General features: G+C 49.5%; 1 long non-coding RNA gene across 3 annotated transcripts; it reads right to left on the bottom strand.

Moving 5' to 3' along the window:
- Positions 1-10,693: 10,693 nt before the first annotated feature.
- On the bottom strand, positions 10,694-25,463 carry LOC309659553. Of its 3 annotated transcripts, XR_014262887.1 has the most exons (5): positions 25,099-25,463; positions 13,908-14,026; positions 12,458-12,559; positions 11,454-11,644; positions 10,694-10,987 (listed from the first exon to the last, which is right to left on the bottom strand). It is a non-coding gene; the product is annotated as an uncharacterized lncRNA (long non-coding RNA). The 3 variants fall into 3 exon arrangements; XR_014262888.1 differs by having other exon boundaries at positions 11,454-12,559; XR_014262889.1 differs by having other exon boundaries at positions 11,454-14,026.
- Positions 25,464-26,611: the final 1,148 nt, after the last annotated feature.

Genomic DNA, 26,611 nt, shown 5'->3' on the forward strand with positions numbered 1-26,611 from the left:
GGCTGACCCATGACCAAGAACCACAATGATGTCATCTGAGGTTTTACCAAGCCTGCGTATTTAATTCACTTGATGTATCACCGGCTATGATAAGTCTAGGATTCTCAAAGGATGCTTGGAAAGATTCCCAAGAAGTTTTGACTTATAAAAATCGACTAAATTAAAAAAATAAGGTATTCAGAGTATGTGATAGGGAGGTGAAAAAACGTTTGGGCATCCCTCTGAAATCTGATTTCCTTTTCAGATTTAGTCCTCTCCTTGCAATCAACGGACTGGAGTGATTGATTTCGTCATGATGGCATGCTTATCGAGATACTCTCACCACTGTATCATCAGCAGTGTAATAATTATTCTAAAATTAAGTGCTGTGATCTTTCTCCTGGGCTCGAAGTTAGCTCATCAGAATTCTGAATTAAAACTAAAATCCCCTCCCAGTGCTGCAAGAAAGGGGACCTCACTCTTTTCATTGTCTTTCAGTGCCTGCTAGAGTCAGTGGCCTATCTTGGGCTCAGGTACCAAAGAATCTAAGTGGCCACCAAGATAATTATACTATAGTATACTATAAGCCATCAGTTGTTTTAGCAGGTCTAAGCTAACTTTCAGGAGAGCATTGCTCAGATAATGTTTTTAGCGGGGTCAGATCTGTATAAAAAGGTAAAGAGATAATAAGCAAAAATTATACCAGTGATGCCTCACCAGACATATTACAAAAACAAAGTGTCACCAAGCATAGCTGAGCTGTTGTGCAGATGCTACTGAAACTGACACGCCTGCAAGTCTGCAACTTGGTATCAATTGCACAATAAATGAAGAAGCTTCCCTCAGCGGAGAAACTAGGGCTTAATTCTGCAATTAGGAATGATGAACCAAGTGTCACTGATCACAGTGAAAGAAAACTTGAGCTGCGGTGATTTCAATAGACATGGCTGGTCTGGCTCAGACGCTGCCACAAGAAATGCAGGGGGTGCTGATTTCTTTCTTTTTATTAAGGAGGGCACCAAGAGGCAGAATAGGCAGTGCTGAGAGTGTGGTGGTGGGATTGATCAGTCCTGGGTTCAAGTGCCAGCTCTTCAACTGAATAACCGGGTGGCCCTGGGCAAGTTATTAATACATAACCTCTGCAACCTGCAGTCTCCTCGTCCTTCAAACGGGAGTGTCGATAATCAGCACCTCCGCAGGTCATGTATGAGGATTAAATGAGATAACAAAGGTCCTCCTTAGCACTGCCTAGCATATAGAAAGCATTCAACGAGAATTAGGTATTATTGTTGTTATTTCTACTCCTTCCTTAGAGAACTACTTAAAGCTATTCCAGGGGAAAATAACTAGATCTAGAATAAGTGCAGATAAAAGTGTTCCCGGAGGAGATGGTGAGAATGACTAACAAGATGCATAGGGTGAAACGGAATCAGCCTGGGATGATGCTGAATATGAGCCTAAAAACAGTGATGCGTGGGGACGTCCCTGGGGGCGCAGTGGTTAAGAATCCTCCTGCCAATGCAGGGGACATGGGTTCGATCCCTGGCCCGGGAAGATCCCACATGTCACGGAGCAACTAAGCCCGTGTGCCACAACTACTGAGCCTGCGCGTCTGGAGCCTGCGCTCCTCAACAAGAGAGGCCGCGACAGTGAGAGGCCCGCGCACCGCGATGAAGAGTGGACCCCGCTTGCCACAACTAGAGAAAGCCCTCACACAGAGACGAAGACCCAACACAGCCATAAATAAATAAATAAATAAATAAATAAATTTATAAAAAAAAAAAAAAAGACTTAGCCAGTAAAAAAAAAAAAAAAAAAAAGAATCCTCCTGCCAATGCAGGGGACACGGGTTCAATCCCTGGCCCGGGAAGATCCCACATGTCACGGAGCAACTAAGCCCGTGCGCTACAACTACTGAGCCTGCGCTCTAGAGCTCGTGCTCCGCAACAAGAGAAGCCACTGCAATGAGAAGCCCGCGCACCGCAACGAAGAGTAGCCCCCGCTCGCCTCAACTAGAGGAAGCCCGCATGCAGCAACGAAGACCCAACGCAGCGAAAAATAAAAATATAAATAAATAAATAAATTTATTTTTTAAAAAATGATGCAGTGATATCACTTGTATGTGGAATCTAAAATACGGCACAAATGAACTTATCTATGAAACAGAAACAGACTCACAGACATAGAGAACAGACAAAGAGGAGGAGGAGGGTTGGAGGAGGGGTGGAGGAGGGGTGGAGGAGGGGTGGGGGAGGGGTGGATTGGGAGTTTGGGGTTAGCAGATGCAAACTATTATACACAGAATGGATAAACAACAAGGTCCCACTGTAGAGCACAGGGAACTATATTCAATATCCTGTGACAAACCATAATGGAAAAGAATATGAAAAAGAATATATATAGGTATGTATAACTGAATCACTTTGCTCTACAACAGAAACTAACACAACATTATAAATCAACTATACTTCCATAAAAAATAAATTAAAAAAGAAAACAGTGATGCAGATTAACAAAAAAGGTCACGAAATAAAGACAGATACGACCGATATCATAATAAATTGATAGAAGTAATGTGCTCAAAATCGCACGTGTTCCCATTTGAAAATAATAATGGCAATACAAAAGCCAGGGAAACCTATAAATTGGTACGTACAGAAAAATGCGAGGAAATTCCATACAAATCTATAATATTTTAAAAGTAGGACCTTAGGAGATGTTGCTAAGTAAAGAAGTACTAAGTTTGGGCGAGGTGGGAAGTTCCCGGATGTGCTCGGAGCGAAGCCCTGTTAGGGATGCCGGGCTGGAGTGTGAAGCAACCCGTGGCAGGTGGGGCGGGTCTGATCCGCGGCCCTGGGATGCTTCGCTCCTCGATGCTTTACCAAGGTAACCCTGATGCGCGCTCACCGAGCCAGCTCAAAATTATTTTTGGTAGTGAAATTCGTTACTGAATTACAGTAATTATAAAGTTGACCAGGGAGTTGTAATGACAGGGGAAATAGACATTCATTGATAATCAGGAAATTCTAAATTAACTTTCAGGGCTCTGCAGTGCACCGATGACCCAAATGGTTTCACGCAGAGTAACTGGAACTCTGGGAAGGATCCGAAAGTGCCTGCGACAGACCTTCCGTCGTCCTTGGTCTGGGGCACACGGTGTGCGAGTGCTGCGTTGCCTCACTCCAGAGCAAGTGAGCGGGAAAACTCCTGTCCATCTTTCAAAGGCCACCTTTGGGTGTTGCTGCTCTGACTCTCCCAACAAGCAACACCTGGGGGCCTGGGACACTCCTCTAGTGAAGAAATGTGGGTTTACATGCCTATCACCAGGCTGAGGTTCTGAGCTCTGCAAGGGCAGAGCCCACGTGTTCCCCAGTGCGCTCGTTTCTCAGCGTGAAGACGCTAGGCAGGTGGGCGCCGGCCCCAGGGGGGGCTCCATTGACAGTGGATGGAATGGGGTTCCCTTTTACAGAGCAGCAGAGACTTTCTGGGCTTCTCTTTGAGTCTTCTTCCGACCACCCCAGGGGACTCATGATAATTACATGCCATTAGGGGGCATCAGTTATGGCTGATGGGTTATGAGCAAAAGTGACGTTTCTCACCAACAGCTTTTATTTATTTTTTATTTATTTATTTTTGGTTGCGTTGGGTCTTCATTGCTGCACGCGGGCTTTCTTTTTAGTTGCAGCGAGCGGGGGCTACTCTTCGTTGCGGTGCGCAGGCTTCTCACTGCGGTGGCTTCTCTTGTTGTGGAGCACGGGTTCTAGGTGCACGGGCTTCGGTAGTTGCGGTGCACGGGCTCAGTAGTTGTGGCTCGTGGGCTTAGTTGCTCCGCGGCATGTGGGTCTCCCCAGGCCAGGGCTCGAACCCGTGTCCCCTGCATTGGCAGGCGGATTGTGAACCACTGCACCACCAGGGAAACCCTCACCAACAGCTTTATCCAGGTGTTCAGTGAGTAAGTTTACTGAGCATGGGCCAAGGGGTGGGGGGTGCTTGTGCTGCTGGTGGGGTGCAGAGATGCACAAGGCTCAGGCCCTGTGTTGAAGGAGCTCAACTGGCCAATGGCGTACATGAGGTCATCAACATGAAATACAGCATGATCAGGACACTTGGAAGGTGTCTGTGTCCCCATTTCTGTTCACACCCCTCCCCCTGGGTGTTCCTCAGTTCACTCCAGTCTTCCTGAGTCTCCATCACTTGCCAAGGTCACTGGTAACCTCCATGTGACCAAACCCAACAATCACTTATTTGTCTTCTTTCTTCCTCCCTCCCTCCCTCCCTCTCTCTCTCTCTCCCTTTCTTTCTTTCTTTCTTTCTTTCTTTCTTTCTTTCTTTCTTTCTTTCTTTCTTTCTTTCTTTCTTTCTTTCTTTCTTTCCTTTCTTTCTTTCTTCCTTCCTTCCTTCCTTCCTTCCTTCCTTCCTTCCTTCCTTCCTTCCTTTCTTTCTTTCTTTCTTTCTTTCTTTCTTTCTTTCTTTCTTTCTTTCTTTCTTTCTTTCTTTCTTTCCTTCCTTCCTTCCTTCCTTCCTTCCTTCCTTCTTTCTTTCTTCCTTCCTTCCTTTCTTTCTTTTTCTTTCTTTCTTCTGCACCTACTTCATGCTGGGCACTGTTCTAGCCCTTAGGACAGATCAACAGTTAAAGCAAAGTTCCTGCCCTCACAGAGTCCACACTGCACTAATGTGGGCCCAGCTGGTGCCCACAGGGCTGAGGGCTGAGCATGGACAAGTGTGGGCTCTGTGAGCCCATGCCTTCCCTTGGGCGACAAGGACACAGTGAGAGACTTTACCATCGGGAGAGACATGTCCAGCTGGTGAGCCTGAGTGCTCTGCCGAGGACTGGAGTGGAGGAGAGGGAAGAGCCTGGAAGCTGTGGGTCTTCTGCCATGTTTGCGATGGGAAATGGAAAGGGCCTGAAATAAGACAGCAGGCACGGTCACTGATGCAAACATCCAGCGGGGAGATTCCAGGGCACTGTGACTCCCTGGGTTTGCCGGGTGGAGAGGGAGGGAGGTGTTCCCTAGGGCCCAGTCACGACCTCTGCTCCCCCTCTTCCACTTCCTTCTCGTGCCTTCGCGCATGCCATTAGCTCTACTCTGGCCACTGCCCCAGAGCCTGCCACCCCTGCCTGTTGAATCTTTGCTCTGGCTGCATTAATTAATCCCGGATTAATTAACTAACACTCGCAAACATGGCAGAGTCTATCCAGTAAGTAGCTTTTGTCTCGGATGGGAAGGGATTCAACTGTATTACACATATGCTAAGAAGGGGTTAGTCATCTGTTGACGGTGCTTTTGAAACCCATTCTGGAGGCACGAGCCCTGCCGTGGTCTGGGTGGGCAGCTTCCCAGAGCACGCAGAAGTCCAGGAGATGCGCTTTGAACACATGAATCAGCAACTCATGGGAAATGTGACTTTTTAAAATAGAGAGCGACTGCATGAAGTCGTGTGCATGCTGGGAAATCAAGGATGCGTGGCAGATACAGGCCTTCACCTGACAGTGTCAGTGGATGCACCCAGGCTGGGAAGGCCTTGGATTTGAGGAAAGATGCACTCGGAGGACCAGATAACCAAGCCAGGGCCTGCAAAAGGGGTGCAGCAGAGCGGGCTGGCCTGCAAAAGGGGTGCAGCAGAGCGGGCTGGCAGCCAGGCAGATGGATTTAGGGCCTTGGGGATAAGCAGGCAGGAGGCAGGCTCTAGCACCCTGGGATTGGGAGCTGGTTCATCCAGGGATGGAGAAGTCCCTCCAGGGTCATCAGCCATTGCGGGGAAGGGGCTCCAGGGACAGGGCAGGGTGAAGCCTCCACACCAGCATCATACAAAGGACGGATTCCAATGACAAAGTGCAGTCGCCCTGCAGGTGGTCGGAGGAACGTTATGTCACAATAGGTACCACCAGGTCTGGCTGGGTTGGGGAAGGGCGGGGTGTTGTTGCCAGGCAACGGGTCCCTGTGTCCTCCGCCTCCCCATCCCCAAGCTGGGTCCCACGCATTGACACATGCCCAGCACTGCGTGGGACTGCCACAGCGGGCCTAAGATCACCGTCCCACTTGCAGTGACCACACAAGAACTTTGAGAGGCTGCCCCCAGCAGAGCAGCCCCAAGCTCTTTGGCTCTCTGGGTCCAGAGGGGGTGAGGAAGCATCTGGAAAGAGAACCAGGAACAAGCAGCCTATGTATGAATAGAACCTAAAGCAGGGGGGAACTCAACAGTGGCAGTTAGGGATGTCCTACCATCTCCGGACCTTAGCAAGGCACACGAGGCTGGGCTGATGCAGCTCAGCCTGTCTCTCCAGCCCTCTGAAGCCTGCAGGCGGGCCAAGATGCCACCAGGTAGAGCTAACTTCCGCTCAGGGAGCTCACACAGCTTCTCTCTCCTCCCTCCTCCTCCCTGGAATGTCCTCCCACCTAACGCCTAGCCAGCTCCTTGTCATCCTCCCAGCCTCTACCTGGTGTCACCTCCTCTGGGGAGCCCTCCTTGACCTCTGCACAGAGCTAAGTAGTTTTTCCTCGCTGTTCCATTGGGACTCAGTTGCATTCGGGGCCCGGCACTTATCACTTGGAGGCAATCGCAGGTACCTTCTCACCTGTCCCCGCACCTTTTCTTCCTGCTTGCAGCCCCAGGGTTTAGCATCCTGCCTGGCACGTAGAGGAGCTTCATGCTCTTGGAGACCAGATGAGGGATGAAGATCAAGGAGGAGTAGTGGGAGATGAGGGTGGAAAGGACGATGGGGCCGGGGGTTGGGGGTGACACAATTGGATTGACGTGGGGGGAGCAGATGGAAGTTGGGAGATAGTCATAAGCTCTGATGGCGGTGGGCAGGGCCAGGTCGGGCTGGGTCGCACAGTCAGAGATGTAGGGGTGGGGCCTGGTCACATGTACAAGGCAGCTGAGAGCCGGAGGCCTGGAGCAGGGATGGAATGGAGTAGGAAGCTGTTGGGTGGAGGCGGAGTTGAAGGTGGGAGGGCGGGGCTGGGGCACGAGGCGGAGGGGAAGGGCTGAATGTGTGCGGTCAGGTCTGACCCAGAGTTCTTGATGGTTCTGGTGGTGACGGCACATAGTAGCTGCTCACTGAATAGTTGTCCAGTGAAGGCACTCACGTCTCTCCTGACACGGCTGACTCACTTTCAAGTCTAGGCGTTGTGCTGCCCACAAAGTGTCCCACTGGGAATAACCCTGGAGCTTCGTACGGAGACCACGGTGCTGCAGAGAGGGTGCTTCCAGATCCAGAGGCTCAGCTGCGGCGACAGAAGAGGCCCGTCCAGGGCAGTGCAGAGGCGAGTGCCCTGCTCCCCGAGACCTGCGGTCGCATGTGCATTCAGGCGGTTTTCTCAGATCCCCGGAGAGCAGGAGGCTTGGCCCTGGGGGAGCCCTGGGGCCCTGGCCTGCTTCCCTCCTCCTCCACGCGGTCTTAGCACCCTTGAGGACACTGCATCCCCGGGGCAGGTTTGAGCAGGTAGTGGGTGGAGCCGTGTCCCCAAATACGTCCACTTCCTCAGCCCCGAACTTGTGACCGTGACCTTATTGGCAAATGGGGTCTTTGCAGATGTAATCTAGTTAAGACGAGGTCATCCTGGAGTGGGTGGGCCCTGGATCCGATGACTGGTGTCTTTACCAGGAGAGAGCGATGTGGAGACACTCAGGTGCCCAGGGAGAAGCCCGTGTGAAGACACAGGCAGAGATTAGAGTGAGGCAGCCACAAGCCAAGGAAAGCAGAGGATTGCTGGCAGCCGCCAGAAGCTGGCAGAGGGACGGAGGGATTCTTCCCTAGAGTCTTCAGAGAGAGAGCACAGACCCAACGACACCTGGACCTTGGACTCCTGGCCTCTTGAACTGTGAGAAAATAAATTCCTGCTGTTTTAAGCCACCAAGCTTGTGATACTTTGTGACAGCAGCCCCAGGACAAGACTACATGCTGGACCACTTAGGGCTGAAGAAGGGAGGCTCTGGGTCCAAACTGAGTCACATCCCCACCCTGCCAGGGATGAGCTGTGTGACCTTGAGTGAGTTACTTAACCTCTCTGTGCCTTGGTCTCCCCCTAGGTTGTTGAAGGGTTGAGTTAGTGAGTCTCTAGTGTTAGACGGTGGACAGGTGCCCAGCATGATGTAAACCTCTAAGAGTATGAGTTACTTGTTTCAGAATTTGTTTCCTGTTCAGCTCACTGCTAGTACCGGCTCTCAGGGCATAGCCTTGTTCTGTGCCATTTTACGTGTACTCATTCTATACACCACAGACCGGGTGGCTTAAACAAGAGAACTTTGTGCTTTCACAGTTCTGGGGGCCACAAGTCCCAAATCAAGGAGCTGGCAGGGCCATGCTTCCTCTGCGGATTCTACGGGAGGGTCCTTCCCGCCTCTCCCAGCTTCTGTGGGTGCCGCACTCCACGGCCCTCCTTGGCTTGTAGACACAGCACTCCAGTCTCTGCCCCGTGGTCACACGGTCTCCCTGTGTGTCCTCTGTGTCTTCATGTCTCTCTCCTTACGACCCCAGTCATTAGATAGAGACCAGCTCATCCACAATGACCACATTTTAACTTGATGACATCTGCAAAGACCCTGTTTCCAAAGAAGGTCACAGTCACGGATATTGGGGTCACAGTCACCAATAACGCTGATATTGGACTTCAGCATATCTTTTGGGGGACACGATTCACCCCACCACACTGCCTCTTGTGAAAACTTCTAAAAATGGTGGGGACACTATTTTCACTCCAGACACTTGAAACAGCAGATTTTTAAAAAATGGATTTCACAAACGAGCATTGGGCAACCACCGAAGTATGTGTTAGAGCAGGTGCTGGCTGCTCCTATGTGAGGTTTCATCAATAGTTGGGGAGAGTGCAGGAATTAACCCACCTGTGTGTGCACAGAAACTTCTTATAGTTTGACTTTATGGGATTTACTCATTCATTTGTTCATTCAATGAATATTTATTGCATTCCTTTGCATCCTAGCGTCTATGAAAGGTAAAACGGGATATGAGGCCCTGGTCCTCACCACCATCATCTCCTGGGAATTGCTGGTCAGCTTCAAGCAGTGGGGAGCCCTTTCCCCTGTGTCTCACTGCACAGTTCCTCTAACTCTGGGCCAGCTTTTTCCGGCTTCAACTTGTCCTGAGCTTCTTTCTCCTCTAAACGTCCCACTTTCCATTCCGAATCGAGCTGGTTTCCCACAACCTTCTCCCTGTACCCAGGAGGGAGACACACGTGATCTGAGCTTCTGTTTGTGTCTTGCTTGCAGCTGGATCTGGCGGAGCCTCCGTGCCTATGGATCCCTGCCGTGGGTGGACAGGGCAGCCACTTTCAGCATTGTTCTTCAGACGTACTCACCACTGTGATTACACAAGCTACACATGCACACGGTGACCCAGGTATTGGTGGAATTCAGAATCTTCGTGAAGGGAAACTTATAAGTTTTGCACAGCAAAGGAAACGATAAACAAAATGAAACGACAACCTACAGACTGGGAGAAAGTATTTGCAAACGATGCGACCATCAAGGGCTTAATTTCCAAAATATACAAACAGCTCATACAACTCAATAATTAAAAAAAAAAAAAAAAAAACCCAATCGAAAAATGGGCAGAAGACCTAAATAGACATTTCTCCAAAGGAGTCATACAGATGGCCAAGAGGCACATGAAAAGATGCTCAACATCACTAATCGTTAGAGAAATGCAAATCAAAACTACAGTGAGGTATCACCTCACACTGGTCAGAAAGGCCATCATCAAAAAGTCTACAAGTAATAAATGCCAGAGAGGGCGTGGAGAAAAGGGAACCCTTGTGTACCATTGGTGGGAATGTAAATTGGTGCAGTCACTGTGGAAAATAGTATGGAGGTTCCTTAAAAAACTAAAAATAGAGTTACCATATGATCCAGCAATCCCACTGCTGGGCATATATCCACAGAAAACTCTAATTTGAAAAGATACATGCACCCCAGTGTTCATAGCAGCTCTATTTACAGTAGCCAAGACATGGAAGCAACCTAAATGTCCATTGACAGATGAATGGATAAAGAAGATGTGGTATATATATATATGTGTGTGTGTATATATATCTATATATATATATATATACACACACACACACACACACACACACACACACACACAATGATTTCATAAAAAAGAATGAAATAATGCCATAAAAAAGAATGAAATAATGCCATGTGCAGCAACATGGATGGACATAGAGATTGTCATACAAGTAAGTCAGAGAGAGACAAGTATCATATGATACCACTTATACATGGAATCTAAAATATGACACAAATGAAATTACCTATGAAACAGAAGCAGACAGACATAGAAAACAAAGTTATGGTTGCCAAAGGGGAAGGGTAGGAGGAGGGATAAATTAGGAGTTTGGGATTAGCAGACATAAACTACTATATAAAAAACAGATAAACAACAAGGACCTCCTGTATAGCACAGGGAAATACATTCAATATCCTGAAAAAAAGAAAAAAAAATCTTTGTGAAGGGAAGAATAGCCAACGTCATGTGAATAATGAAGTGTCAGCCATTTAAAAATCTCAAACAAGTGCCGTTTTACAAGAAAAATAATAAATGTAGTGTGTTAGGGTTCTCCACAGAAGCATAACCAATAATCAGTAGGGTAACAGGGTGTGTGTGTGTGTGTGTGTCTGTGTATCTATATATCTATTGTATATTGAGGGAGAGGGAAATTTTTTTTTTTTAAATATTGACTTTTTTTTTAAATTTTATTTATTTATTTATTTATTTATTTATGGCTGTGTTGGGTCTTCGTTTCTGTGCGAGGGCTTTCTCTAGTTGCAGCAAGTGGGGGCCACTCTTCATCGCGGTGCGTGGGCTTCTCGCTATCGCGGCCTCTCTTGTTGCGGAGCACAGGCTCCAGACGCGCAGGCTCAGTAGTTGTGGCTCACGGGCCCGGTTGCTCCGCGGCACGTGGGATCTTCCCAGACCAGGGCTCGAACCCGTGTCCCCTGCATTGGCAGGCAGATTCTCAACCACTGCACCACCAGGGAAGCCCTAGAGGGAAATATTTATTTTAAGGAATTATTTTACACAATTATGGGGGCTGGTAAATCCAAAATCTGTAGTGTGGGCGGGCAGACTGGGGACTCAGGGAAGAGTTGCAGTTTGAGCTCAAAGTCCGTTTTTGGCAGAATTCCTTCTTCTTAGGGGGACATTGGTCTGTTTTGTCTTCAGCTGATTGGATGAGACCACCCCCTCCAATACAGCGGGCAACCTGTTTTAGTCAAAGTCTACCGATTCAATATTAATCTCACCCAAAAAATTACCTTCACAGAAACATCTAAAATCATGTTTGACCAAAATCTGGGTACTACAGTCTAGCCAAGTTGACACATAAAATTAACCATCACATATGACTAATCTAGTTTTTAATTTAGTTTTATTTTTGAAAATGAGTTAAGTTTTTGTAAACCTCCCAGTTTAAATGAACAATGCGAGAATGAGAATAGAGAAGCCTCACCATTGAAGAGAATGACACTTGGGTTTCTCAGACCTTGGACGCGACGTCTGTGCAGGACGGATGCGCGGCTGTAACTGTGCGTCATCAACAGACACTCCGGCTTCATTCCCACCTATGTACAAATGGTCAGGCATATATGCCACTCACGCCCTCTTCACTTACCTTTGCGTTTTCCGTTATTGCTTTTTTCCCTGATGAGAATGAAAATACAATGGAATGAATGATAGTTAGTGATAACATGGCAATTCATAAGCATCGCAATGGCCTAGAGCACCACAAGTGTCAATGGCGGGCCGGTGCACTGGACACATGTGTCACAGTCTGGCTGGATGCCTGACGGATGTGAATCAGGAAGTGCTGGGGGCTGCTGAATCATTCCTGGGCGCAGGAGCCATCCTGGGACTTGTAGAAGGTTGAGCAGTATCCCTGGCCCCGCACCCATGAGATGTCAGTAGCAACCCTCTTAGTTTTGACAACCGAAAGCATCTCCAGAAGTTGCCCAATGTCCTCCGGCTGGAGGGGGCCCCAGAGCATCAGGCGTGGGCAGCAGGAGCCAGGCTGTGTAGGGGGTGGGAGGAGCCTGGGGGGTGGGTCACTGCAGGCTGAAGTTAAGAGGCCGCATAGACTGTGCACAGAGAGGACAATGACCTTGGTGGGGGACAGGAGCCCAGGAGCTGCAGGGCTTGACGCTTTCATGCTGGGATCCTGTATGCGGTTCCAGAGGTCTCGGGCAGTCCATTCTGGGTCCAGCCACGCCCTTCCCCTCTAGAGCCTTAAGGTGGCCTTGCTACAGGGCTCCTGTGGCCTTCACTGCCGGAAGAACTTGGTTCAGACCAGCTGAAATGGGCCACCCCTGAGGGCCCAGCACCAGGCAGGCTTCAGGTTCAGGGGGTTCTAAATGCAACAGCTGCACGGTCCACACTTTCTTCCCCACTCAGGAGAGCGTGTGAACACAGGATTGGAGAGGCACCTACAGCGTCCACGAGAGGACTTCATGTGCTCACAAATGATCCACGTGCCCAGGTACTGCTGGGATCTTTACCCCGAGGAGCCTTCCCAGATTGGCTGCATGTGTCCTACAGAACCTCAGGGATGCTCAGGGCGTCCTAAAGGTGACACGAAGGAAAATGATTAGAACTGACAGGTTGAGATGCCTCCCACCCCGCCACTCATTAGCAGCCGGAATAAGAAAATGCAGCTTCCATTTCTAAAAATGGGCTGAGCAGACTCCAGACAAGAGATACGGACCCCAAATGAACACGTGAAAAGATGCTCAACATCATTAGTCATTAGGGAAACGAACATTAACATCATAATGAGATACCTTACACACCTATTGGAATGGCTAACATTTTAAATGCCGACAATATCAGGTGTCAGCAAGGATGTGGAGAGACTGGGGCTCACACACAGCGGGTGGGAACGTGAAATGTTACAGCCCCTTTGGAAGACAGTTTGGCAGTTTCTTCTGCAGTTAAACATATGCTTTCCTCAGTGAGCCCTCAGTGTCACGCCCAGGGGTTTACCCACGAGAGGAGAAAACATCTAGCAGCTTTATTACCCAAACTGGAAACAACCCACATGGCCATCAGCTGGCACTTGGATAAAGAAGTAGTGGCACGTCCATACAATGGAACACTCCTCAGCAGTAAACAGTTACCAAGACAGGAACGTGACGACCTCAGAAGCATTATGCTACATGAAAGAAGCCAGACACTAAAAGCTATGTACTGTATGCTTCTATTTATGTGACATTCTGGAAAAGGCAAAAATATAGGAACGTAAATCAGGAGTGCTGAGGGGGGGAGGTGATTGACAGGGAAGGGATAGGAGGGAACTTTCTGGGGTGATGGGAGAGCTCTATATCTCGACGGATAAGAGCTGTACACCTGAAAATGATGAATGCTTTTATTGAGATATAATTGATATATAACATCGTATTAGTTTCAGGTGTACAACATAATGATTTGATATAGGTATATATCACTAAATGAGTAAATTTTATCATATGTACATTTTACCTCGATAAATCCATCTTAAAGAGAAAAACATAAAGAATGCAAAACAAGCTCTCCTTCAAAAAGTGTGAAGACTCAAGTTCACAGGGTCCTGAAGTCTTTTGAAATCGTGCCGTTGAGGTGGGGGCAGGTTTTGCCACCCCAAAATATGCCACTTTCTCGTGATTATTTTGGGCTAAATGCAATCAAACCCCCAGCAGATTCAGGAAAATTTCTGTACCTTCCCCTCTGCCTACTTACATTGCAGAGGGGGAATATACCAGGAAGAGAGTTCTCACCAGCGATGCCTTTTTACCTGAGAAACTTACCTGCATAATAGGGCAACCTTTGTTTTCCAAACATCTCCTCTGCCTTCCTGTGAAGGGCCCTCCTCCCCTTGGTGTCCCCAGACCCCACCCCTTTCCTTAGCTCAAGATGTTATACAAGCTTCAGTTACCTGGCTGCCTTTTGAGTCTTCATATCTTTCTGGGGCTCCCATACGTAAGTCATTTTCTTTCTTTGTTTCTCCTGTGAATCTCTCTTATATGGATTTAATGATCAGACCAGCCAAAGAACCTAGAAGGGCAGAAGGGAAAACTTTCTTGCCCTGTACTATACTCCCCTGAGAAGCCTAGAGGAAGACAGAGTTTCAGAACAATCCCTCCTAAATCTTTTCGTTTCTGGGTTTTAGGTTTGGGGCGTGAGCCCCCTGATCTGTTATAAACATAAGACATAGGAAGGTTTTCTGGGACTGTGCTGGCGTCCGTCACGCAAGGATCCTTCCTCCGACTCTTTGCTGAACCTTCAGTACAGACACTTAATTTTTCCATAAACAAGGATGTTAGGAAAGGATATTTTTGGCAAGCATTGCTTCAGGAGACTTGTCCTCTTTGGATATTTCTATACACAGAAATGTGAGTGGTGAGATCACTCGTTTTGGCGAATATTTTTGAACCGAAGAGTCAAAACCATTGCTACGATGTTTATATACCTTGAAGGAAAACATTAGCTGGAAAACTGCATCTGTTGGGAGCCCACGTTCAACCCTGAACCTGAGAATGGGGAAAGCGAGATGGTGGTGATTGTGCTGGGCGGGGCTCTGCCTTCTTCCGCCCAGCCTTTTTCCCCTCGCTTCTGTCTGCCCCAGGCTGGCCGCACACGGGAAGAGCTGCCCATCCCTTGGTTCCCGGCACGGCTTACGAGCGGGCCGAGCAGCGGGCCCTGAAGGTGAGCCTGGGAGCCTCGGACCTGTCCTCAGGTTGTGGGCCTGCCCCCCTGTACTGGCCCAGACCCCGCTCCTGCCACCTTTGGGATTTTTCCTTGGGAGGTTCAGCTGGGCTGTCCTCCTGGGTCAGGTCAGGAGATGCTGTCCTGGGGCTGGGCGTCCCCCTCTCTCTGAGGGCTTGAGCAAGTCGAGTCCGGGCAGAAGTGGCAGGTCTCAGCCCGGCCTCCAGACCTCAGCTGTGGCCTCTGGACCAGCTTTCTCCAGACGCCTGCACGTGGGGACCCGAGCCAGTGGCGCCTTTCCTGGATGCGGATGCAGTGATACGCGGCATCTGGCCATCGTTCCTTGCGCACAGCTCCCGCCCACGTGGGCGTTCCTCGGTTCCTGTCCACACGGCCCCTCCACAGCCCACGGCCTCGCCCCGAGGGCCCCACGCTGGGGGAGGCCTGAGATGGAGGGTTTGCAGGGGAGACCTGGGCCTCTGAGAAGCTGATCTGCTGCTGCAGGCCCTTGAGAGCACACGGTCCTGGGCTACGCTCCACCCGGGGTTGCATGAAGGTGGGCTCTCCAGGTTGTCAACTGGGTGTCCTACGCGTTCAGCTGCTGCTACTTTTTTAAAATTTTTTTTTATTTTTTTATTTTATTTATTTATTTTTGGCTGCGCTGCTACTTTTAAAAAAAATTTTAAAGACATTTGGGGAATTCCCTGGCCATCCAGTGGTTAGGACTCCGCGCTTTCATTGATGGGGGCTCGGGTTCAATCCCTGGTCAGGGAACTAAGGTCCCATGGGCCACGTGGCATGGCCAAAAATAAATAAATTAATTAAAAATAAATAAATAACTAAGAGATTTTTCTGGAACGGTTTTAAGCTCACAGCGATATTGAGAGATTCCCCATATACCCCCTTTCCCTACACAGGCCCAGCCTCCTCCATTACTGCCACCCTCCACCAGATGGTACATTTGTCACCACTGCTGAGCCTGTATTGCCACATCATTATCACCCGAAGTCCATGGTTTACGTTAGGGGCCCCTCAGTGTTGCGCGTTCCCTGGGTGAGGACACGTGTGTGATAACATGTATCCGCCCTAACAGTATCGTACTGAGTACCTTCAGCACCCTGCAAATCTCTGTCCTCCACCTGTTCGTCCCTCTCTCCCCCCCAGCCCCTGGCAACTTCTGATCTTCTTACTGGCTCCAGAGTTTTGCCTTTTTCTTCCTTTTTAAAAGAGCACCTCAGATGGAAATCACTTGAAATTTACAGAAAATTGCAAGTATGGGAAGAATACAAAGAATGTCCACCTACCTTTGACCCCGTTTGCTTGAGCCTTTGCTCTCCCCCTTTACATACGTACATAGATATGGAGCCGAATCGTGTGAGAGTAAGTCACATGCATCACGAGCCTTACTCCAGAATAATCAGAATATGCCCTCACGTAAGCACCGGGTCAGATGCTCGGTGAGAGGTCACTGGGAAGCTCTTATCCCACTGGAAGATATGCCCTCTCCTTCTCCATTCTGCCTTTCTTCCAGAAACCTTGTCCTACCCCCACCTACCTTTCCTGGGGTCTGCTCGAGTTCCCTGTTCTGTGCCTCTGACGTCTTACTATCAGATGGCCCATCCTCAGCCCGTAGCCCTGCAGAACTGCCCTGTACAGTTGTGCAGTCTGTGTACTGCATAAAGGCTCCAGGTGAAGGGGGCCACCTTCACTCTGCTCATGGGCTGGATGCCCATGGAGTTGCATCTGCCCTGAGCAGTGGCTTTTTAAAATCCACACAGAGGCATCATATAGGCCGGGAGAGGTAGGTAAACAAAAGTGTTCTAGAAGGTGGGAGTGATCCACAGTGTCCAATGCTGCTTGCAGAGTCAAGAAAGAGGACAACTGGAAAACAGTATGGAGGTTTCTCAAAAAAACTGAAAATAGAACTATCATATGACCCAGCAATTCCACTCCTGGGTATATATCCGAAAACAAACAAACAAACAAACCCAAAACACTAATTTGAAAAATACATGCACCTTGACGTTCATAGCATTATTTATAATTGCCAAGATATGGAAGCAACCTAAATGTCCATTGACAGATGAGTGGATAAAGAAGATGGAATACTACTCAGCCATAAAAAAGGATGAAAATTTGCCATTTGCAGCAACATGGATGGACTTGGAGGGCGTTATGGTAAGTGAAATAAGTCAGACAGAGAAAGACAAATACTGTATGTTATCACTTACATGTGGAGCCTAAAAAATTCAGCAAACTGGTGAATATAACAAAAAAGAAGCAGACTTACAGATGTAGAGAACAAACACGTGGTTACCAGTGGGGAGGAGGGGGAGGAGCAATATAGGGGGTGGGGAGTGGGAGGGACAAATTTGGAGTGTAAGACAGGCTCAAGGATGTAGCGTACAACATGGGGAATAGAGCCAATGTTTTGTAGTAACTTTAAGTGGAAAGTAACCTTTAAAAATTGTATATAAAATTTTTTTAATTAAAGAAAAAAGAAAGAGGCCGATCGAGGATTGAGCTCTGCATTGAGCTACAGTGCCGTTACTGGTGACCTTGAGATTTGCTTGGGGGGGAGTGGTAGAGGTGACAGCCTGATTAAAGTTGGTTCAAGAATGCAAGGCAAGGAATTAGGACAGCAAGAGTGTGTGTGTGTGTGTGTGTGTGTGTGTGTGTGTGTGTGTGTGTGTGTGTTGAGCGGGGCTGGGGAACAGAGAAAGCAGCATGGTGTCCAGACAGCATGTGAAGGTCAAGGGTTCTGTGGTTTTACATATGGGAAAGAGTCTAATTGCTGGGTGATTATTTTTAAATGAAACAATACACGAGAAAGCACTTAGGACTGTGCTTGGCACGTAGAAAGGTTCAATCAGTGTGAGCTGGGATTGCTGTAACCGCACTGGCAGAAAGGTTTGCGGCTTCCTTGTTGTATCGGGGAACTCGGAGCCCTGAGCATTCCTCCTTCAACACCCATCTCTGCTCCCTAACAGCGGGATGGACATCTCCCCCTCGCCCACAGACATGGACATGGTTTTTAGCCTTGAAGAGAGAAATCTTTGTCCTCCCCATGGCTGGGCTGGGACTAGGGAAGGCCAAAGTCCCAGAACCAGAGGCAGGTGAGTGTCTGACAGGCAGGCTGAGATGCCGAATGGGGGAGTGATGTCTAGTCCTGATTCAGGGACAGAACAGAGTCTCCTGGCAAGACTAGGAGAAGAGGCCATCCCCCATTGACTCGTGTGGGTTTCGGTCAAGAGTCCAAGTATTTTGAGAAAGTGCCCCCATAATCCTAGCTCATCAACTTCCCCCCCGCCTCCACCCCACCCTCGTCTCATCAGTTCCTGGGTGTACGGGGTGACCATAAGCTCCAAACACACGGTGACATCATCTCATACTCATCGAGGTTGAAGATGTCCCTAATGACATTCTCCATCCTCCACATGCTTCCGGACGTGACGAATGCCCTGGGTACCAGGGTGCGCGATGCACGACTACGGGCATTAATTTTGTCTCTTTTTTTCACCGGGAAACATCTTTTACCATTTTAACTGTGCAGGCTTAAAAAATTTCTTTTTCATATAATAATTGTCTGAGCTCAGAAGAGCCAAGAGTGTTACTCATTGTCACCAGAACCCAGATGGTATTTTTATTCTGTGCTCAAATTGGCTTCTGCGTTTCTTTCCAGGCCCTGTAAGCGCCTTAAAATTTCCATTTATCGGGTCAAGCTGTTCTTTAATCAACCAGAAAGTGCAGGACACACGTATGACTTTGTCTCTTTCTAACTGAGACAGAGGAAGATTTTTTAAAAAGCATATATCAATGTATATCTATTTTAAGAAGAGGAAAGAAATGAGTTTGCTTCTAATACAGGCATCCCTGGGTATCCTCAGGGGATTCGTTCCAGGACTTTCCTTTGATACCCAAATCCGAGGATGCTCAAGTCCCTTACAGTCGGCCCTCGGAATCCGTGGGTTCCGCATCTGCAGAGGCAGAGGGCCAGCTGTGCTTCCATCATAGCTCACACTTAGTAAAGAGCGGTTTGCAGATGGCTGAGGAAGACGGAAGGTAAGCTGAGTCTGGCTGAACCTATGTAGAGCGCATGTCTCGGCCTTCCCTGTGGGCAGGGCAGGGACAGGGCCCTGGGGAATGTGGCGGCTTTGGACTCCTGGATTAGAAAGGCACAGTTGCACCCGCGAGGATGGTTCGCAAATCAGTTCCTCTTGGTTCCCAAGAAAAAGTCGTAGGACTCTGGAGATGGACAGGGGCCTGGGGGTCTCTAGGTCCACCTGCTCACCTTTTAGGTGGGAGTCAAGCAGTCCAGCCCGGGGGCAGCATCAGAACCAGAACTCAGACCTCTGACTCTAGGGCTCTTTCTCCAAGGGTAGGAAAGGCTGCAGAGAGCCACTGCCTGTCTCCAGCCTGCTGGGAAAAGTCCTCTTCCATCCCGCGATGAAACATCAGTGTCAGGTTAAAGCTGGGCCTCTCATGGGAAGGTGAACTTGATGGAGGAGGCCACGGTCCTGGGGGTCCAGGACTGGGCCGACCTGGTCCTGCTCTTGGCTTTCCCTTTCCCAGCTCTGGTTGTCTTTGCAGACACTGGTGGTGGTGCCACCTGGCCCCAAAGTCGTGGAGTGTGGGACGTTCTCCCTTACCCTGCAATCTGGCTGCCAACCATTTCCTTCCCAGCATTCGCAATGCATAGAACAGTAGCGTGATTCTGTTGCCCACCTTCGATTTCAGGTCTCCTGGGCCTGCACAGGTGAGCTGTGTTCCTATCCCTGTAAACTTGGAGTCCACCTAGGGGACTGGCTTTGCATTAAAAGCAAACAAGCAAACAAACAAACAAACAAACAGTCAAGATTCAGTCAAAGTGCAGCAGACCCAGGGCTCTGGCTGATCTGAGAGGCTTAAGAGGCCTCAAGAATCTGAAGATTAGTACTTATTTCAGGATAAATGGTCCAAAATGAGAGCTCCTGCACTTACCTAGGAAAACGACAGAGTCCCTAAAATTAGTCCATTTGTTTTTCCAGAAACGCCAAAAGCCTGGTTGTGCAACACAATCACCTTTTGAGGCGTTGAAGCTCTGCTCATTAGAGCTTCCAGGAGCCAAGCATCTGAAAGAGATACTAATGTCTCTCTGCTCTGGTGAAACACAGATGAGTAGGAGAAATAGTCTGAGGAAATACTGAAGTGTAGTTGCACTAAATTATTAGCAGTGTCTTAAATAGAGAATGGTGACCGGAGTCCTGGTTTGAGGGGTGTTATGGGCTGAATTGCGTCCCCTGAAAATTCATATGTTGAAAGTCTTTACCCCCAGTATCTCAGAATGTGACCTTATTGGAAATAAGGTATTTAAAGAGGTGATCAAGTTGAAATGAGGTCATCAGGGTGGGCCCTAATCCAATCTGACTGGTGTCCTTATAAGAAGAGGAGATAAGGACACAGACACGTACAGAGAGGGGTGACTGTGTGAGGACATGGGGAGATGACGAGCATCTACAAGCCGAGGAGAGAAGCCTCAGAGGAACCACCCCTGCTGGTACCTTGATCTGGGATTTCCAACCTCCAGAAGCACGAGAGAATAAACTCCTCCTGTTGAAGTCGTCCAGTCTGCAGTATTTTGCTGCGGCCACAGCTGACGGATGGGGTGGGGAGAACAGTCAGAAACAGTGTCTGACTTCAGTTAACACTCCCACCTATGCTGCAAGCTCCAAGCCCAGGGTCACCTGCACAAAGTAATTGCTGATAAACACATGGTCACTACTGATTAGTCGACAGCTGGGGCCATGGATGCAGAAACTCCATCAATGCAAAAAAAAAAAAAAAAAAAAAGATAGGTTAAATCTTGCCACGCCTCTCTCCATCTGCTCTAGCTTTTATCAACCTCCTTATACACCTAGGAAAACTATGCCAGCATCATCTGCAACTTTGATCCTCTTCACATGTTTACTATGGATGTAAAGGAGAGACCGGCAGTGACCATCACCTTTACATCTTTTCAACAGGGTAATAAGCATCTGTGAGAGATTGCTGGTACCCACCCCCACGTCTACCCTCCCTCCCCTTCCTTCTAAGTAATTTTATTTGAGGTGGCAATGTGCTTAGCTAAAGGACTGCCTTTTCCAGCCTCTTGGCCCTCATGTGATATTCTGCCAAAGAGATGTCCATAGAAATGTGGGAATTCTGGTAAGTCTCCTCCAAAGAGAATAGACACTTCTCTCACAACCCCCTGCTTCTTTCTTTCCACTCCCTGGAATGTGGATGCCACGGCTGGAGGTCCAGCAGCCATCTTGTTCCATGAGGTGACTCTGGCAAGGGAAGCCACGTGTGGCAGGACAGAAAAATAGAAGCAGCACAGGGGTCTGTTGACTTCATGAAGCTGCCGTATCTGCCCTGGAATGTTTGCTTTCAGACATCTTTTACGGAAGAGTATTAAACCTTTGCGCATTTAAGACACTGTTGTCAGGTCTTTGCTATATTCAACTGAACTGAATCCTAACATTTTCCATGGACCAAGATCAAATGAAGACTCCTGGGTACAAAGACATTAAAAAAGTACATGAGCATACATTTGGTGACTAGAAATTCCACCTTCTTTTCTGCTGCCCCATGGGGCCTGAGAATCGTTGAGTTAAACGGGGCTGGTAAACTCAGGAAAATGGGGTGTCCTCCTGGTTCCCACATTTACCACTTTTTTTTCGGTCCACAATGGAAATGGAAGCCCCAGGAAACTGGTGCATCAGCAACTCTGAAGCCCCACTCGCCTCCCAGAGGAAGCCCTTTGGAACCTGGGCAGATGCACCATGAAGCAGGGAGTACGCAGAGCTGCTGCTGGTGAAGCCATGAAGAGCTTTTTCCTTTCCTTTGTTTTCCTTTCTTGGCTTTCACTCGATCTGAATCCATGTTAGCATTTCCATGTGTTTTCTCTGTAAAATGAGTGACTTTGGAAGTCGGTTGGAGCTTTGCAATTTGGAAAAATAAGTTGGGGGAAGGAAGGGTGAGACCTGGGTCAGACTAGTCCTGGGAGTGGCCCAGCTCCAGGGCCCTCAGTGCCCACTGCCTGTCCCCCAGGCAGGTGAAAGCTGGGGTGGTAGTTGGGGGTGTGGAAGAGACCCCAAAGGCATCCCAGAAGGTCAGCACAGGGGGCCAAGTTCCCTGTGGCCAAGGTGCAGGGGCTCACCCCGGGCAACAACGGGACTCTGGCCCAGCTATGAGTAGAGTGGCTACTAGGCCACAAATAAGGGCAGGGCCAGAGCCCAGTGGGCACTCAGTAACTGCTGCTGATTGATGGAAGGTATCTGTGGTTGAATTGGATGACTAATTTCAAAATAGCAACCAGATCAGGCACAGCTGGGCTTTTCATACTCGAAGATGCTCTCCTTCCCCGTGTCTGAGGGGTTAGATTTCTTCCAGATGCTGTGAGGGCCTGGAGGCTGACTTAATCATCTAGCCACGCCCCAGGGGCAAGGATTTAAAAGGCGAGGGCCTAGGAGGCAGTCCTTGGCCTCAGGCTTTCTCTCCAGGGTCCCTGCCCAGTTGGGGCTCAGCCCTGGGGGGCTGGCTCCATCTCCGGCTGTCCCATCCACCCCATAATAAGTTAGCTCCCACAGCATGTCCAAGCTGATCCAGGCGAGATGTTCTCTGGCTGTCTGGGGTTCCCAGGACTGGCCTAACCTGATAGGCAGGTGCTGTGCCTTCATGGGAGTGGCTCACCTTGAACCTGCCCCTCCAGGAGGGTGGCTTGAGGGGAACCACCCTCACCCAGCCCCATCCTTGCTCCTGGTTGCTGACCCTCCCTGCTTGGCCTTTGGCTTGAAGCTTATTTTAAAACGTAGAGTCCCACGAATGACCAGATGGCACGGTTTGCAGACTTTAAACATTTTTACAATTGTAAAAAATAGCTGGTGACTGGCCTGCTGGGCCGCCTTTAGAAGGCGGATGGAACCTCCCTTGCCCCAGCAGCAGTGCCCAGCCTCATCTTGGCAGTGATCAGACTCGCCCGGGGAGCTTTCCGAAAGCCTGATGCTAGGCTCCACCCCAGACCCATCCTCACTGCGGGCTGTGGACCCGGCTGGGTGGTGCTACAGGGCACAGCCCGGGGCAGGTGGGCATTGGGGCAGCTTCCCTGCTGTCAGCTCACCAAGCCGTCCCCTCCAGGGCCCCGTCTGTGGACCGGGGTCTGCAGCCAGGAGATCTGGGCTGATCTGGGTCCTGCGTGCAAGCTTGGGCAAGTCCTGGTCCTCACCTGCACCTGGGGATGTCAGGAGTCCCCCTCTGCAGGTTTACTGTGAAGACCAAGTGTGAGATCAGCTGGGTGGCCATCTGGAGTGCAGCATAGATGCCGCTTCTGGGTGGAAAGCAGACGGCCCTGGAGAGTGAAGGTCCCAGCCCGCCTCCTACTCCTCCGCTGGTCTCAGTGTTTTCATAGATTCTCCAGGCTCCTCGCAGCACTTAATTTTTTCTTCTAAGGATTCTCCGTATTTTCTCTCTCCGGGTCACTGTTCATTTCACGTTAATTTCCCCACCTGCCACTCACCCACTGGAGATGCTGTAGCAGGTGTCTTCAGCTTTCTCCTTCCTCGGCCTTTTTTCCCCATGGGCATTTCACATTTCCTGAACTTTCAGGGCCTTCCCCCTAGTCTATCCTCCTGTTTAGGTGAAGTCGTTGGTTCTTTTCAATTACCCCTGTTTTTTCCACTCTTTCCTTCCAGGGTGTTCTATGGTCACCAGAACCTCTCTTCCCCCAGTTCCAAACCTCTGGCTACTTTGACTTTGGTGTTCTCCCCGCACGGCTCTGTCTGTGGGGCTGAAACACCTTCTGCGTAGCTGTGCCCTGGTCAGGTCAGTTCAGTGAATGGTCCTCAGGACCCACTGCCCACTGTCCCTTCCTTTCTTCATAACCTGAGGGAACCTTTGAGGGCCCAGACAGACAAGCCAACACCACACGTGTGTGTGCACGTGTGTGCACGTGCGTGCATGAACGCACGGGGGTGTGTCGGTAATTTGCACACAGTGAGCTGCTTCTCCCCTTTCGTCTGCCAGTGTTTTATTCCCAGTGGGCCAAGTATGGCACAGCTTTCGGTAAGATTCCCACCAATTTCCCAGCGAGAACGGAGGAAGTAATACGTCGATTTCGGTGGGATTCGATCCAGGTGAAGAAAGCACAGTGAGCAGTTTACATTACTCTGCAGGGAGAGGTTTTGCTCCAAGAATATTATAATGATAGTGTTTGGGTGTGGACAGTAACATATGTCATGATGTTTTGATCAAGGTTATGAAAACCGATTCTTGATTTATAGTTGCTAGCGCTCATGAATAGCCAAAGTCTGGGGCACGAGGCGACCGGAGCCTAACGATTGTGGTTTAGGTGAGACGGACATGGCCCTGTGGAGGTCACCGTCCTCTCCCGAGCTTCCTGTGGGCCGCTGGGCTGGAGGTGGCAGCGAGTGGGCCGAATGGTCTCACCCCAGGGGCCCCAGGGTTCACGGTTAGGCCCCCCAGGAAGAGGGGACCTGCTGAAAATCCTTACACAGAGTTTGACCCGATGTACAGACCATCAGCGGCAGGAAGTGGGGTCTGCACATCCTCAGGCCATACAGCAAGCAAGGCAGTGCTGGCCATAAATTCCAAGAGACGATTGAAAGCCTTGGGGTGCTTCACAGGGAACTGGGGGGGTCCGCATGGCTCCTGCCTAGGGAGACAGAGAAGGGGCCCCAAAGGCACCAGCCTAGAGCTGGCGGGACAAAGGTGCCCTTGCTGCTGCAAACAAACACAATTCTTCCGTGAGCAAGTAGAACTCAACAAGCGGAGGCTGCAGCGTCCTTCACAACAGCCAGAGGTGGAAACAACCCACATGCCCATCAACAGACGACTCGGGAAACAAGAGTGCTCTATCCATACAGTGGAGCCATAAAAAAGGACAAAGAACCAATACCTGCAACAGCATGGCTGAAACTTGAAAACATTCTGTTACGTTAAAAAAGCCAGGCACAAGAGGCCACATTTTGTATTATCCTGTTTATATGAAATGTCCAGAATAGGCAAATCCACAGGCACAGAAATTAGATGAGTGGTTGCCTAGGGCTGGAGGGGGAGTGGGGCGGCTGGGAGGATTGGGGAGGTGACAGCTAATGGGTTTCTTCTTAGGGTGATGAACAGTATTCTAAAAAGGATTGTGGTGATGATTGCACAACCCTGTGCGTATACTAAAAATGATTGAATTTTACACTCTAAATGGGTGAATTCTAGGACATATGAATTGTATCGCAATCAAGCTGTTACAAGAGAAAGGAAAAAAAGACACAAAAGTGGGTCAGCAGCTGTGGACTATCCAGGTGTCACCAAGGCTGACCTGGAGCCCTCCTGCTTCTTGGATTTGCCACCACGGCCCTGTTCTATTTTAGAAAACAGTACGTTGACCTTACCTGTTAAATTCTCGTGCTGTCATTTGGTCTCCAGAGAGTCAGCCACGACGCCCGATTACAGCAGCTCTTCCTAGTGGAAGTGGTGGGAAAAGAGGCCCGACTCACCGGGAGCAGATCAAAGGTCTGTGAGCAGAGCTGCTGCCAGGGACTTGGGTATTGCACAACCGAATGAATAAATGAGTGACAGGCGTATAAGCAGATGCAACATTTCGGCATCAAGGTTGGTCAGGAACACGAATCTACATGCCAACAAGTTTCGTCTTGAGCTGACGTGAAGCTTTGTCAATCGCTGCAATTCTTGGCATGGGTCTCATTCTTTCCATCTGGAGCCACGTGGTCTGGATCTCAGAGGATGGAAACGGGCGTGATAGCTCGACAAGCTGGTGGGATTCTATTCTATTCTATTCTATTCTATTCTATTCTATTCTATTCTATTCTATTCTATTCTATTCTATTCAAGTCCTCCTCAAATGAGATACTACTCCTTTCACAGCGACATTTGGAGAGATGATGGCCAGTGGGATGAGATGACCTTGAACAGTGTGTCTCCAGAGTCCTGCCTCTACCCAAGGTGGAAAACCCAGGCTGCCTGCTGGCTAACCCACAGAGCTGTTTCTCAGTTCTGCACGGCTCCCTCCTACCCTCCCCTTCCTTCGCTTGGGTCTGGGCTTCCCCCTCCTGGAGGCTCTGCGCTGGCTGTGATGACTCGTTTCCCCTTGGGTTCGCCCGCCACGCCTCCTCTCATTCTCCAATATGGGAGCTGGGTGCAAGCTTCCCGCTGCTTTCTCTCTCCTGCTCTCTTGAGGACAAGGACGCAGGGGCCCACATCCCAATCCTCAGAACCCCTGAATATATTTCCTTACACGGCAAAGGGGACTTGGCATGTGTGATTCAGTTAAGAATCTTCGAGGGGAAGAGAATTCTGGATCATCCAGGTGGGTCCTACGTGTGATCACAAGGGCCTTAACAAGGGACAGCGGGAGGCGGGGGGGTCAGAGAAGACGTGACCGAGCAGAGATCAGGGAGGAGAGAACATGCTGTGCCGCTGGCACAGATGGAAGGAGGGGTCAAGCCAAAGATGCACGTGGACCCCAGGCGCTGGAAAAGCAAGGACATGAAGCTTCTCCTCCAGTTCTGGAAGGAATGCAGCCCCACCAATACCTTGGTTTTAAACTTCTGACCTCCAGATCTTGAAGATCATACATTTGTGCCGTTCTAAACACCGTTTGTGGTAGTTGTTATAGCAGCCACAGGAAGCTGATACACAAGGTTTACTACTGGCCGAGGCAGGGAAACAGGCAAGCTGAACGAAAAAGGGAGTTGTCAGAGATCCTAAAAGTTACTGGTTGTGGTGGACGCAGGCCTTCCCCAGTAGGAATGGGCCCAGGTCCGTTTCTCCATGGCTTCTTCTCTGACTCTCCTGTTAAAGCTCATCCAGGAGTTTCCCAATTCTTGCAGGGGGGTCACTCTTGCCCAACCCTGGCCAGATTGGAGCTTGGGCCAGGGGACCCAA

Source organism: Balaenoptera physalus (assembly GCF_965194825.1).
Source record: "Balaenoptera physalus genome assembly, chromosome: 4".
NCBI classification, from domain to species: Eukaryota; Metazoa; Chordata; class Mammalia; order Artiodactyla; family Balaenopteridae; genus Balaenoptera; species Balaenoptera physalus.